Source organism: Myotis daubentonii, chromosome 7 (assembly GCF_963259705.1).
Source record: "Myotis daubentonii chromosome 7, mMyoDau2.1, whole genome shotgun sequence".
In the NCBI taxonomy this organism is placed as follows: domain Eukaryota; kingdom Metazoa; phylum Chordata; class Mammalia; order Chiroptera; family Vespertilionidae; genus Myotis; species Myotis daubentonii.
Genome location: NC_081846.1, coordinates 7,246,246 through 7,262,738, shown reverse-complemented (window position 1 = coordinate 7,262,738; position 16,493 = coordinate 7,246,246). Strand labels below are relative to the sequence as shown.

The 16,493-nt window shown below is 42.1% G+C and overlaps 1 protein-coding gene across 1 annotated transcript in view; it reads right to left on the bottom strand.

The window, feature by feature from the left end:
- PLCL1 (phospholipase C like 1 (inactive)) overlaps positions 1-16,493 on the bottom strand; it is a 248,814-nt gene that overhangs the window by 208,050 nt on the left and 24,271 nt on the right. The window lies entirely within an intron of this gene.

Genomic DNA, 16,493 nt, shown 5'->3' with positions numbered 1-16,493 from the left:
TAATTACCCAACAAGCAGACAATTAATTATTCTTAATGGAGAAAATCCTAGGAGTTTGCTTTATTGAACTGTATTAATACCACGTGTAAAATTCCATTAAACTATAAGAGTGCCATAAGCCTTTACTGATAAACTGATAAACATATCCCTTTTTCTATATTTTAAATTATTAATTTACTTTCATTTCAAGATCAAACTTTCTTTAGCAAATTCTTTACTTGAGATCAACTGCATAAAGGTTAAAACTCTGTCTTACATATAAGTATATTTAAAAGTATGAATTGATTGAAAATTCAATCTAATTTAAATGAAAGATTAAGAATTGACAGGGCAGGGGGACTGGAGGAAGGTGGTTAAAAAGCACAAACGTTCAGTTGTGAGATAAGTAATACTAGGGTTGTAACGTACAACACGATGGCTATAGTATGCTGTATGATATACAAGGAAGTTGTTAAGAAAATAAATCTTAACCCTTTGAGTGCCAACCAATATCCTAGGAACTATGCTAAAATTGCCAAGGTATTTTTGCTGATTTTACAGCAGTTTAGGAAAAAACTTATGAATCGCAAGTAATTAAAGTTACATATTCAAAAACTTAAGGAAACCTTTACTACATTTATTTTCATCTTTGACATATATTGTTTGCTGATTGTATTATAAAATAGTAGTAGAAAAAAAATTTGAACAAAACATATAATGTTAAACTAAAGCGCTCCCGGCACTTTTGGCGAAAGACAGGAAGAGTGTGATCGCGCTCGCCGGCACTCTAGGGGTTAAGAGTTGTTATCACAACTATATATATAAAACTACATGAGATGACAGATGTTAAATAAACTTATTGTGATAATCATTTCACAGTATTGATAGGGAGGCTTATAATCTAATAGAGCACCTGAATTAATCTGAAAAGTAATCATATTATTTTAAATCTTAGAACACATATACTTATGTGAATAAGGGGTTAAATTTCCTATATGTTAATAAGAGGTTAACTTTTTCTTAAAGTTTCCTTTACAAAGCCTGTGCGAAGCAATTGAGGAGGTGACTCAGCAGTGAATCCAGCAAGCAGAACCAATAAGCATGGTCAGATGACCCACCAGGAGTGAAAACATTATTTCATCAACATCATCTCATCGCCTGATGACTAATTACAATAGCTGATGGCTGCAGACCCCCAGGGCTGCACGTAGGACCCTAGCCCCTTCCCCTTTATAATGCCGTCCCCTACACCTTGCTACAGGGCAGGATTTGATGCTTATAAGCGCCATCTTCTTGGTTGGCTAGCCTTCTCAATAAATGCCTAATATGATACAACCCTGCCTTCGTTATTGGACTCAGCGACAGGCAACCTGAGCCCAACCGGGGGGGTTCCTGGTAACAATATATGTAAGTCAAATCATCATGCTACACCCTAAACTTATACAGTGCTGCTATGTCAAGTATTTCTCAATAACACTGGGGGGGAAAGAATTTACAAAATTAGATAGCAAGCACATCACTGGGAGCCTTATTTCTTTGTCTCTTTTTCTGTGGAAGCCTCCCTTCAGGTTGTGTTTCTTTGACTTCAGCAAAAATAAACTAACTTTATTTAACTTAACTGTTTAAGAAGGTGGGAAGAGGAAGAATGAAGCTAACATATAGCAGCATCTTCTATTTCAGGCACAGACTTTGAGGCAGATTAAAAATGGACACAAGTGAAAAACCAAGATGGTAGCATAGGTAAATACCGGAGATTGATGCTTCGCACAACCACTTCAAAAATACAACTAAAAGACGGAGTGGACAGCATCCGGAACCACAGGAAGGCTGGCTGAAGGGAAATTCTACAACTAGAAGGAAAGAGAAAAGCATACTGAGACTCAGAGGAGGTGCGGTGCGAAAGTAAAATACAAAGGTGTGGAGGTGCATGCAGAGAGGGCTGGCAGCTGAGGTCACGATTGTCTTTTTCAATCGGGAGGGAGTCCCAGGCTCTGAGCTCCAGTTCCGGGCGAGTCTCTGGGGACCCAGACTCATACGGGAGAAATGGGACTGTCTGGCATCGGTCGGAACTCGGGGGCAGCTTTCTCTCAGAGGCACACGCAGCAATTGCCTGGGCCTCTGAGGACAGGACTGAGAGCAGCCATACTGCTTGCTCCACCCGCCCTGTTGATCCCTTGGGGCCCTGCCCTACCCAAGCCGTGCACTGAGGCTTTTGCATATGAAAGGCCAGGCCCTTTGTAATCTGAAAATTACTTAAAAAACTGCAGCTGCCCAAGGCCCCAGGGCAACTTGCATTGCTTTACAGCTGGCTTCTGCAGGGTAGCATCAGGTAGAGGCTAGATTAGCACCTCCTTAAATCCAAGAGCCAGTGTACCCAGTGGTCAGAGTGGGACCATCCAATTATAACTCCACAGATCCATAAGGGACACACTCAGGGGGCAGACTCAGTGAGCACCAAAGCCCCACTGAAGCAAGTCTTGCCCCATAAGGGTGTCTCCAGCACAGAAGCTCTCCCACCGTAGAAACAGCTGATTCTCACAGCCAATTGGCCTGGAGGTCAAATCCTCCCAGTGTTACCTACAACAATCAAGGCTTAACTACAACAAGACTATGCACACAGCCCACAAGGGGGTGCACCAAGAGTGTCCATCTCAGGTAATTGGGGAGGCTGAGCCACCGGGCCCTATAGGACACTTAGCACAGAAAGTCACTCTATTGAAACAGCGAAGCATAAAAAATGAGGAGACAAAGAAACAGGACACAAATGACAGAAATGGAGGAAAGCAAACTACTGGATATAGAGTTCAAAACCACACTTTTAAGGTTTTTTGAGAACTTTCTAGAAACCGCTGATAAATGTAGTGAGATCCTCAAGAAATCTAGTGAAACCCTCGATGTTATAATAAAGGACCAACTAGAAATTAAGCATACACTGACTGAAATAAAGAATGTTATACAGACTCCCAACAGCAGTCCAGAAGATCGCAAGAATCAAGTCAAAGATTTGAAATATGAAGAAGCAAAAAACACCCAACCGGAAAAACAAAAAGAAAAAAGAATCCAAAAATACGAAGATAGTGTAAGGAGCCTCTGGGACAGCTTCAAGCGTACCAACATCAGAATTATAGGGATGCCAGAAGATGAGAGAGAGCAAGATATTGAAAACCTCTTTGAAGAAATAATGACAGAAAACTTCCCCTACCTGGTGAAAGAAATAGACTTCCAAGTCCAGGAAGCGCAGAGAACCCCAAACAAAAGGAATCCAAAGAGGACCACACCAAGACACATCATCATTAAAATGCCAAGAGCAAAAGACAAAGACAGAATCTTAAAAGCAGCAAGAGAAAGAAAGTCAGTTACCTACAAGGGAATACCCATACGACTGTCAGCTGATTTCTCAACAGAAACTTTGCAGGCCAGAAGGGAATGGCAAGAAATATTCAAAGTGATGAATACCAAGAACCTACAACCAAGATCACTTTATCCAGCAAAGCTATCATTCAGAATCGAAGGTCAGATAAAGGGCTTCGCAGATAAGAAAAAGCTAAAGGAGTTCATCACCACCAAACCAGTATTATATGAAATGCTGAAAGGTATTCTTTAAGAAGAGGGAGAAGAAGAAAAAGGTAAAGATAAAAATTATGAACAACAAATACATATCTATCAACAAGTGAATCTAAAAATCCAGTGAATAAATATTCTGATGAACAGAATGAACTGGTTGATTATAATAGAATCAGGGACATAAAAAGGGAATGGACTGACTATTCTTGTGGGGGAAAGGGGTGTGGGGGATTCGGGAAGAGACTGGACAAAAATCGTGCACCTATGGATGAGGACAGTGGGTGGGGAGTGAGGGCGGAGGGTGGGGTGGGAACTGGGAGGAGGGGAGTTATGGGGGGAAAAAAGAGGAACAAATTTAATAATCTGAACAATAAAGATTTAATTTTTAAAAATAAAATAAAAATAAAAATGGACACAAATTCTCTGAGGCTCAATCTAGGAGTCTATTTCCACCCCTAGAGTACACTGTGGGAGTTTTGGGCCTTGCAGCTTTCATTCTCGCCCTCTTGAAATGCTGTGCCAGGTGAGCACCTCTGAGCTAGCCCACTGGAGAGGCCCCAGGAAGGAGAAACAAGGTCATCTGATTGGCAGCCTGACTGCCAGCCACTTCAGTGAGGTCACCTTGGATCATCCTGTCCCTGCCAAGCCACCACCTGACCACGACACAGGAGTGAACCCAGAAGAGACCAGCAGAAGAACCACCAAGCTGAGCCCAGGCCAAAGTGCCAATCAACAGAATTGAGAGTTAGGAAAGTGGTGGTTGTTCTAAGCCACTAAATTTTCGGAGTAGGTTATTATGCAGCAATAACAGGGTGCTTTCCATGATTATTTCACTTAATTTTAGTAAGAATATTATGAGGTGAGCCATGGTCCACCCAGATAGAATATGGAATGAAGTCTATACAATTTGGGAAGTTCTATTTCAGAAAAAAAAATAGTATGCATAATACAAAAATAAGAAAATAATACAATTTAAAATACAGAGGACATAAATATTTAATGCTAAGCCCAAAAATGTCCATGGCCACACCAGCGCCACCCCGTCCAAGGGGGAAGTGCGACTGAGGAGAAATCAGAATGTAGAGGCTTAATTAAACATATGTTCTGGGAAGACATGGCAGGCCCTTCCCAGGGGGTTTCATTAACCAAGCTTCACACAGGTCACAGGAAATTCACCTCAACAGTTACCATGACTGTTCCCTTTTACCAAGAGGAGCCAGAACAACTCTGAATGACTGCCCTTGTCTCAGGGCGCAGAGAGAATGAGCTGAAGTGCCAGGAGTTGAGCTCAGATTCCTTTGTTTCCAAAACATGTGTTCTTTGTGCTTCTCTTCTGTTTTCACTTTTACCTTGTGATCGCCTTCACAACAAGTGGTATATCAACTGAAAACACTTCTACTTCAATATCCCCAAACATATCCCATGGAAGTGGAAGCTCAGGGAAAGAACCCATCTAAACATTTCTCATCCCGGGAGGTGTGCTCAGCAGGGCCAAGAGGGCCTGGCTTCCTATCCATTTCTCTGATTAGATAAGGAAACTCTTACCATTAGCAACAGCATGGATGGACATGGAGAGGATTATGCTAAGCGAAATAAGCCAGTCGGAGAAAAATAAGTATAACATGATCTCACTCATTTGTGGAATATAAAGAACATAAACTGATGAACAAAAATAGATCCAGAGACAGAGAAGCATCAAACAGATCGTCAAACTTTCAGAGGGAAGGCAAGCGAGGGGGCAAGAGATCAACCAAAGGACTTGTAAGCATAACCAATGGACACAGACACTAGGGTGGGGAGGGCATGTGCTGGGGGTGGGTGGCCAGGGAGAGATCAATGGGGGGGAAAGGAGACATATATAATACTATTTGTAATACTTTAAACAATAAGGAATTTAAAAAAAAAAAAATAAGCTAGTCAGAGAAAGATTTAAAAAAAAAAACAAAAAACTACAGGACGAGTGCCCTAAATAGGGAACCTTTCAGTTTCCTTTCTTTCCTTTATCCCTTTTACCATCTGTCAACTTCCTCACAGACATGGTTAGATTGTGCCAAAGCATTGAGTACAGCTGCCTTGCTCTCCTGCCTGTTATATGTCCTTGCCATTGCACTTTCTATTCATTCTCTAGCGTGGTCTCCTCCTGCCTGGTCTATTTATATCAAGTTCCTACAAGTGCATATCTAAACTAGTCACAATAAGCCCAAAGTGAAGTCAGATTTTATCATTTCTAATCTTTCTGTGTTGGCCTGTATCTATCACTGCTCCCTCTCCTTTCAAATGACCTCCACTAGAAAACCAGTGACTCATGACCACATGGAAAGCAGACTTCTCGTTTAACATTTACATAGGTTGTTTGTTGGCAAGGAATTCCTAGCTTTTCACCTCACTAAGCTGATCCAATCAGCTGATCATTCGTTTCCCAGCTCAGTTTCAAGGTCAGAAGTCTTCATCAGTGGCAGTGCGGTCATTTATTCAACGTGCTGGTCCTGTCAGAGAACAAGCCTTGTGCAAGGTTTAACCTTGGGAGAAAAATGACGCTGCTGGGGAAAACAGTTAATGCTCTCTGCAGAGGTAGGGCTGGTGGTGATTTGAAAGCATGCCAGGCAGCCTTGAATTGGGGAAGGAATGAAGGAGGAAATCAGAGACAACTGGCCACATGCTATCTCTGGGCCTCATTTGCAGACAGTTGGCCTGGGTAATCTTTCTGGGCCCTTCAGCTATAAAATTCTATGAATCTACTGACTTCTTCCTTTATCGTTATCAAAGGCATCTTTTTATAAAACTGCTCAATTCTCAGTAAATATTTTTAAAGTATGGGAATTCAAAATATACAATCTTCTTAAAGCTAGACAGATGCATTTCATCCAAATGTATTTCAAAAAGTAGTTTAAACAACAGAATAAAGATCATGGAGAATAATGTAGATAATAAATGCTAAGTCACAAATATTACAAGTAATGGCAAAATAATGGCACATTTTGACTTCACCTGTATGTTGATTATATAAATTTGGCAACAAAGCAGTGAACTGTCTTTTAAAGTGGTTTTCATACTGTATACATTACATAAACCACTGGGCTAGCTGTAATTCTTCAACTTAAAATATTCCAGATTTGACCCTGGCCAGTGTGGCTCAGTTGGTTGAGCGTCCTCCTGTGCACCAAGAGATTGCTAGTTTGATTCCCAGTCAGGGCACATAACCAGGTTTCAGGTTTGATGTCTGGTTGGAATGTGTGTAGAAGGCAACTGATCAATGTTTCTCTCTTCACATTGATGTTTCTCTCCCTATCCCTTCCTCTCTAAAATCAATAAAAACATTTTTTTAAAATTGCCTGCTGTGTTCTTAAAGGTCAGTTTGGAATCACCTTAAAAGGCAAGGTTAATGCAATGGGAGGAAGTGGGCAGTGCTTAGATATGGCTGAATTCTGTTTTCAGTAAAAAGAAAAGAAAAAAAGACAGCCAAGCTAAATAAAACAGATGCCCTTGCTCAGTAGCATTCTGAAATGACATATTTTATTGTGCTCAAATGGCACATCTGAATAACTGGTTGAGACATAGAGGTTAACAAGGATATTAATCTTTTAGTGATCAAAAGCACAAATATTGATAAGCTCTCCAAATCAGCTGAAACTGGATGGGTCATATTAAGAAAGGCTTGGACACAGAGACTAAATAGACTCACCAGATGGGGAGGTATTTGGGGATGGGTAAAGGACATCAAGTGGGTAAGCCTGTTAAGCAACTAGCAGAGTTAGAGATCTAAGTAACCAAGCTCTGGGCATTAAGGAGGCATGACAACGTGCAAATCAGAACCCAGTCAACCAGGCTGTTCCAAAGAAGATTATAGAAACCAAGTAGTGGGACCCAGGCCCAGAATAACTGCACTACCAGACAAGCTGGAAGAACTGCAATGAAGAATAAGTTTGGTCACAAAGAACAAGAAAAAATCTTTTATCAGAATCAGGCAGGGCATTGCAAAACCAACGACAGGTTGATTTGTTATGAACGATGAAACTAAGCCTTTAAGAACAGGATTGGTACCAAAATCTCAAACAGGGCAGAACCCACGTGTAGGGGGGGTTAAGTGGCTCCAGCTCTGACAAAAAAAAATAGCAATTAGGGTAAAAGGGCAAAGAGGAAGTAAAGAGTGGGATTTAGTTAGACGGAGAAAAAAGGGCAAACATGTCGGATGAGAGGAAACTGATGTCAGGCACCAACACAAGCACAGATGCAAGAAAAGGTCTTATCCTCTTGGTTCAGAGCTTAGTTTATCAAAATTTTCCCTGAACTCAATGAGGAAATAAGTTTATTAACCTGAATAGTTATGAGCTTTATTAAATTATTTGCTCCTAGGATATTAGCTGAAAGAGGGCCTCAGCTAACATGGGAATATTTATCATAGTGCCTGACCAATTTGGTTATCTAAAAGAATATTCACAATGACCATATGACTGGCTGCAAAAATTCTGTCTTTAACAAAATTTTCAGAATGATATTTAGCCTAAGTTGTAAACCAATAAGCCGTAAAAGGGGACAGCATGGCATTTGATTAATACCAAAAAATGTAAAAAGCCATCCAATTGAACCACTCCATAATTAAGTCAAGTAGATCCTAATTGTTAGTGATTTCAGGCCCTTAAATATAGCTAGTGTTGGCCCTGTTCAACCCTCATTTCAGTTCTGAGTGCCGACTTCTGCAATATTTTCTGCATACCTACAGTGCCAGGAATTGTGCTCGGGGCCAAGGATGAGGTGCTGAACAGACAGAGAGCCAGCCCTCATGGGATCCCCTGACTCAGTGGTCGGCAAACTCATTAGTCAACAGAGCCAAATATCAACAGTACAACGATTGAAATTTCTTTTGAGAGCTAAATTTTTTAAACTTAAACTATATAGGTAGGTACATCGTTATTAACTTAATTAGGGTACTCCTAACGCTTAGGAAGAGCCACGCTCAAGGGGCCAAAGAGCCGCATGTGGCTCGCGAGCCGCAGTTTGCCGACCACGGCCCTGACTCATAGGCCAGTATGCACAAGAGCCATCCAAGGTGAATGTTTAAAATTCAGGCGCCCAGACCCAGAGCTGGCCCCCAAAGCTTCCACAGGATTGGGTTGCAGGTGGTCTCTCAGACACCCTGAGAAACTGGTCCAGAAAGACCTCCCCACAGATAGATTCTAGGTGTCTGTGTCACCCTAAACCCCCAGCTGTGAGTACAGAGTAAATACTCAGTATGTGTTGAATGAATGTACAAACTGGACATAGAGAATTGAAGAGACAAAATATGGTAGGCGCAATAATAGAGGTGCCAATAAAAGCATAAAAGGGGGCGTGTGATATAGCTTGGGGAGAAGCAGGAACAACTTCCTGGAGAAAGCAGCCCCTGGGCAAGTCTTACAGGATGAGCAGGAGGGAGCCTGGCAAGAAGGGGGTGCTACAGACAGGCAGCAGAAGCCAAGGTGGGATACAGCAAGGTGTGGGCAGAAACTATCATGTTGTTGCTACGGTCTCTTGAAATGATGCGGGAGTTTCACCTACATTATCTCCATCCCTCAAAACCCACTCCAGAAAGGGTTATTATTCCTATTTTGCACATGAGGACAGTGGGCTTGCAGCAGTTATCAACCTGTGGGTCGAGACCCCTTTGGCGGTCGAACGACCCTTTCACAGGGGTCGCCTAAATACATCCTGCATATCAGATATTTACATTACGATCCATAACAGTAGCAACATTACAGTTATGAAGTAGCAACGAAAATAATTTTATGGTTGGGGGTCACCACAACATGAGGAACTGTATTAAAGGGTCGCAGCATTAGTAAGGTTGAGAACCACTGGCTCAGAGAGATCACAATGTGTCCCAGGAAGTAGCTTGGTGGTGTTATGGACTAAATGATTGTGCTGCCCTCCCCTCCAGAAATCATATGTTGAAATCCTAACCCCTCCCCCCCCATGTGGTGGTATTAGGAGGTTGGCCTGTGGGAGATGATTGGGTCACAAGGGTGGCGCCCTCAGGAATGAAAATAGTGCCCTATAAAATGAGAACCCAGAGGGCTCTTTCGCCCCTTCCACCATGTGTGGGCACAGCAAGAAGGTGGCGAATCTGCGACCAGGAAGCGGACCCTCAACAGAACCCAACCATTGTGGCACCCTGATCTCAGACTTCCAGCCTCCAGGACTGTGAGAAATAAATTTCTGTTGTTTATAAGCCACCCAGTGTATGATGTTTTGTTGTAGCAGCTCAAACTTATTAAGACAGTCAGCTCCTCGCCCTGCCGGTATGGCTCAGTGATTGAGCATCGACCCATCTTCCAGGAGGTCATGGTTCAATTATCAGTCATGGCACAAGTCTGGGTTGCAGGCTCCATCCCCAGTAGGGAGTGTACAGGAGGCAGCCAATCGATGATTCTCTCTCATCCTTGATGTTTCTATCTCTCCCTCTTCCTTCCTCTTTGAAATCAATAAAAAAAATTTTTTAAAGGGCAGGCAGCTCCTCAAAATAATTAAACATAGAATTACCATGTAATCCAGCAATTCCATTATGGATATATACACACCCACAAGAATTTATGCCAGAGACTTGAGCAAGTATCCATACACCCATATTCATAGCATTATTCACAGTACCCAAAAGATGGAGACAACATCAATGTGCATCAACAGATGATGAATAAACAAAGTGTGATACACACATGGAATGTTATTCCCCCTCAAGAAAGAAGGAAATTCTGACATATGCATGAACCCTGGAGACATTATGCTCTGTGAAATGAGCCGTCACAAAAGGACCAGTGTTTTATAATCCCACTTATATGATACATTTAGAGCAGTCAGATACATAGAGACAGGAAGTAGGATGGTGGGTGCCAGGGGCTGGGGGGAAGGGGGGGAGCTATTGTTTAATGGGTATAGAGGTCCAGTTGGAGAAGATGAAGAAGTTCTGGAGATGAATCGTGGTGATGGTTACACTACAACATGAATGTACTTAATGCCACAAAACTGTACATTTAAAAATGGCTAAAACGGTAAGTTCTCTTATGTATATTTACCACAATTTTTAATTTTTTTTTAAATATCTGCACTGGGATTCAAGTCCAGCTCTGTTTCCTAGAGAGATCAACTGGCTTCATCCTCAGGCCAAAATAGAAGAGATTTCAAGAAAGAATGTTGGCCAAAGCTACCAACAACCCTACCACCTTAGACTCATAATATTAATGATCAGTTATTGGCACCTATCAACATTTCTGAATGTTTTGAATATTTTAAAAAATCAATCTGTGCAAAATGGAATGTTGGTTCATGAAAAGCAATAATGCAATGCATTAATTCTGAAAGCAAAGTGATTTTAAAAAGATTCTTTTTAATCTACCATCAGTGCAGATGCATGAGCACACTAAATGCTGCTTCACTTTTTAATCACTACAGGCATGAAGACTTATTCCAAAGGCATGGTAAACAGATAACAGTTACAAAGGCAGCAAAATAATATGTAATCAGATGACAATCTAGAGCCAAGACTGGTTCCCTCCAGCTGATGTGTCAGAGCTTGGCGGCCAGAGCAGGCTGCTGCCCACAGTGGTGCCATCTCCCGTCAGCCTCCCCGCCCCCTCCCCCACCTGCCACACTGCAGCTGTGCGGCAGGAGTTGCCAGGAATTGAGAGGCACATGACATTTTCACCCTCATTCTGCATGCTGTTATGTCCCTCCTACCTCCAGCTATCACCACCCAGTACATCAAAAACATGGCCAGAGCCTGTCGTTGAATTAATTCACTCCATTTGCTGCAGTTTGCAAGTGCACAGCAAAATCAATGTCAACCATCCTCATTTACACACATAAAAAGCGTCATTTGAAAATAGTTCTACATTCACCTTTCACTACTAATGGCAAATTTTAATGCCAGGCCACAAGCCATTTGTCATGCAGCCTCACACTAGTGCAGAAACTCCATCATAATATTAATACATAATTATAAAAGCTTAGGGGTGAGGGAATCAGGTAAAGGAACCAGGGCAGCCGTCTTTTGTCACCTTGGTGGGTTAAAAGGCTCCCTGAACTTTGTTCGTAGCTGTGCCCACCTGCCTCCTCCGCCAGCCTCCTTAAGCACCAGGACCTCCAGGTGAGGCTGAGAGACGTGAAGTCACTCCCCTGGAGACACTGTCTTTACTCCCCCACTGTCTCTGCTGCTTTTCACCACTTTCTCCTGTTCTTGTCTCTTCTCTTCTGCTGTCACTTGTACTTGGGTTTTAGGTATCATTTAGAAAGTCTTTCTCGCCAGGCCAGTGTTGGTCAGTGGTTGAGCATCGACCTATGAACCAGGAGGTCACAGTTCGATTCCTGGTCAGGGCACATGCCCAGGTTTTGGGCTTGATCCCCAGTGTGGGGTGTGCAGGAGGCAGCCGATCAGTGGTTCTCTCTTGTCATTGATGTTTCTCTCTCTCTCCTCCTCTCCCTTCCTCTCTGAAATCAATAAAAATGTTTTTTTTAAAAAAAGAAAAGTCTTTCTTGTCATGACTTGGATCACAGGAAATATTTTCCAGAGCAGTAACATGGTAGTTCTGGAACCACGCCTTCTCATAAACACCAATTATTTCATATGCTTCTTCAAATAAAGACCCCAACTGCCCAACATAACACTGCTTTCCTTTGCAACTAGCTAATCTATACTTCCATCACTGCGCAGTTGAAAAAATGTTCAGGTTCTAGGCTGGTTGCTGCTTGAAAGTCATAAGCCATGTCATTACCAAAAACATCTGTACTAAGTTTTTTGTGTTATTTGTACTATGTATTTCTATATAGAGAACTGCTCTCAAAGTCTGAAATTTCCAGAAATCCTCTTTTCATAGAACAAAAAAATTGCATTCACATTCAACAGAAAATGAAGACCTTGAGTAGCTAGGTGTAGTTGTTGTATAGATCTGTCTTCTTCAAGATAACTCCCCAGACATATACACAGCCTTCACATTTATTCCAGTTATGACACCCATATTCTTATCAACTACTGCATAATCTGAACTCTTTTCATTACAGATATGACTAAAAACTGAAAGCCTGCTTCTTTGTTTCCAGCTCTTTTTTAAAATATATTTTTATTGATTTCAGACAGGAAGGGAGAAGGAGAGACAGACAGAATGATGAGAATCATTGATGGGCTGCCTCCTGCACTCCCCACACTGGGGATCGAGCCCGAAACCCAGGCATATGCCCTGACCAGGAATCAAACCGGTGACCCCTTGGTTCCTGGGTGTACGCTCAACCGCTGAGCCACACCCAGCTGGGCTGTTTCCATCTCTTATAGGTGGTTCTCGATTTCCCACAAATGCACACTCATATTTAGTAAAAACAATTTAGTAGTCACACATTCTGGATTCCAGGCAGAATTTACACCTTCTCTAATCATTGCTACATTTCTTAAGTTCCTATGTTTGTGAATGCACTTAGCTCACTGGGAATAGTTTGATTACCTTAGGGGCAGGAGGAGACCATGGGGTGAGACAGAGAAAGACAGTGCGAGAGCAATGCCTTACAGCAAGGTTTAGAGCGGAACTGCACCTGGCAGCAGATGGGATTCTATCCAGTCTTGCTGCTAATGAGGGCACTGCTGAACCTCAGACAGATTAAGTTCTTGCCCAAGGGCACGGCACGACCTGGTGACTGAGCCGGGTTTCCTGGCTGCCAACCATGTGTGTTGATTGATATTTGTGTTGAATGGAAACACTGAACATGTGGGTGAGATGGCAATTTCAGATTCATGCTTCCACAGTGAGGGGCCCTGCAGGAGCACCTCAGTGACCTTGAACCAGCCTCTCAAATGATATCCACTCTCAATTTAATGATCTCCCCTGAGAGATCTTTCTCTGGTAGATCCTTCTCCATTCAACCAAACTGATTGCAAGCCAATTCCACACACCCTAAAGGAGATGTGTCCAAATCCCTTTTTCGTACTCTTCGAACCCTCTTGATTCCCTGAAGGTCTGTGAAGTTTCTTTTCCTGTCCACCCCACCCAATCATGAAATATTTTAAAAGAACATTTTCTTTTAAAGTATCACTCTTCTGCTTTTATGTTTCTCTAAATTTCTTGCTTTGAGCCTGTATTACTTTAGTAATTAGAGGGGGGAAAGGCAATACTGATATATTTTTAAATGTCCATTACTCTTGGTCAATGGACATCTCATAATTAGTTTGATCATATAGATAGGTAAATGTTCCTTTATTCAAGGCAAATTTTAAGAAAGACCCCTCCTTTAAAAGGCCTATTTTTTCTATTAGTATTATTTTTAAATACATTTGTATTGATTTCAGAGAGAAAGGGAGAGGGAGAGAGAGCTAGAAACATCAATGATGAGAGAGGATCATTGATCGGCTGCCTCCTGCATATCCATCCTGGAGATCGAACCCACAACCCAGGCATATGCCCTAACTGGGAATCGAACCATGACCTCCTAGTTCATAGGCCAATGCTCAACCACTGAGCCATGCTAGCCGGGTCTATTATTATTTTGTTGTGGTTTTTTTAAATTACACATATGGCAGAATGCCAATGGTCCTGCAAACCTATACTGTTCCCTGCATTTTCCATTCTCTTGCCTGCTACCATCACCCAGGGAATTAAAGGAGGCAGGGAGGAGGGTTATACTCTGTGGACTGTGGCCTTGGGAACAGAGCCCCGCCTACCCTTTAATTCCCTCTATGTCAAATCTTTGGCCTCAGCTCAGTCAAGCACCTAGGGCCGTGGTCAGCAAACTGCGGCTCTCGAGCCACATGCGGCTCTTTGGCCCCTTGAGTGTGACTCTTCCTAAGCCTTAGGAGTACCCTAATTAAGTTAATAATGATGTACCTACCTATATAGTTTAATTTTAAAAAATTTGGCTCTCAAAAGAAATTTCAATCGTTGTACTGTTGATATTTGGCTCTGTTGACTAATGAGTTTGCCGGGCAGTGATGGCGAACCTATGACATGCGTGTCAGAGGTGACACGTGAATTCATTATTTTTGGTTGATTTTTCTTTGTTAAATGGCATTTAAATATATAAAATAAATATCAAAAATAAAAGTCTTTGTTTTACTATGGTTGAAAATATCAAAAAATTTCTATATGTGACACGGCACCAGAGTTAAGTTAGGGTTTTTCAAAATGCTGATACGCTGAGCTCAAAAGGTTCGCCATCACTGGACTAGGGCATAAGACATACCTTGTGAAAGGGATCACCGAGACATCAGATCTGCAAGTGCGGGTTGGCTGCAGGGACATACCCTCTAGTTAAGGAATGGAATTTTCCTTCTCTTCATTTCCTACTCCACCCCCAGGCAGGCAGCATTTTCTCCCCCATCTTTCACCCCCATGACCCTATTTCTCCAGGTAAAGGTCTGGCTTTCCAGACCCAGGGATCAGACCCGAACCGATTCCCAGGCAACACAACACCTCTAACTTGGTGGATGGTCCCACCTGCCCAGAAAAATCCTGACCTCATCTAGTCCCACAGCCACTAGTTCTAGTTTCTCTTCTCCATCTGCTCTTGTCCGGTACGTGCCTTGGATAACTTTGCACCAAGGTTTTTGTTTATGTTCCTTCTCTGTTTTCTTTCATGAGCAGTGTTCTCCTATAGCTGCCCGGGACAGTCCTCACCAACTGACTGTCCACATTTACATCCAACACGCTTCGACCTAGTCCTTATCTCGGGAACAGCAAAAAGAAAAAGCCTTGGGATAGGAAACCTTCAGTAAGCTCTCTGTAGTTCTCATTTACAAGAACACAGTTCTAAGTTTCAAATCCTGAAGTGTTCCCACTTGACCAGGTAAGTTGCATTTTGACATTTTCTCCTACTCTCTCTTTTCAGAAATTTTAGCCTCCCTTATTCTTCATGATAAACAACTTGCTCATATTGGAATTTAGTGGTTGAGTGCCAAACACCCACTGTGCCAGGAGGTCTGCATGCTCCCAAACCCAGTGTTTTCCTTTCAATGAAACAGTTTCGAAATTCAGCTCACCTGCTCCCACGGAGCCTACCTGGCTTCATCGGACTTCAGTTCACCGCTATGCTGCCGTGCAGCAGTGGATTTCCGTGCTTTCGTCGGCATTCATCCATTTCGTTCTACTGGATGGGTCCTAAGTAGTTTGGTCAACTGTACGACTTTAAACGTCTGATTATAATTTTATTTCATTTAGCTCTCTTTAGAGACTGGGCTAGGAAAAATCATCGTGAATTGCACAGCTGTATGCTCTGAGTCAAGCTACTTAGCAACTGTCAAAATACAACCCAAACCACAAAGGTGTTTGAAGCTGTATGTGAAAGCTTATTCTAAAAGAGATGCTACCAACTTTCCCACTGTCTTATACGCAGCTGTCCTCTCAGCACAAATACCATGGGAGGCAGCCTTGAGGGGGAGGAAAGTGTTCTGATGGCCTAAAATTACTGAATATTTCCTCTTGCATCATTCAGAAAATAACATAAATGCATAATTATAGCCAACATATTAAGTTCCTGTTTTAGCATCAAGATGAAAATTTTAATTTCAGTTCTTCCAAATGTCAGTATCAGTGAGGATATATCTTCACAGAAATCCAAATATCTATGTCTTTTAAGTCAGTGCTTAATCCAGTCCCTAAAAAAACTCACGTTTCAAAGTCACCTTGGAAAGAGACTTTAAGATTGTTTGCTGACTGCATTACTGGGGAACTATAGCCACCTTTACACCTTCCAGAGGTAAAACAAAAACCGTTCTCCCTATAAAAATAAAGACCACTAGAAACTGTTAGCAGTGGTCGCCTCTGCTGGGTGCTGGGTGCCTGGGGCTTACTATTCAGGATATACTCTTATATTAACGTTTGTTTCATGTTCACTTGTTGCTTTTACAATATTAAAACAAGCATTAAGAAACTGACTTAAATGTTGCTCAGGTATAATAATGAGATTATTCCCTTGGGCGCAGGAATGGAAACATACTTATGCTG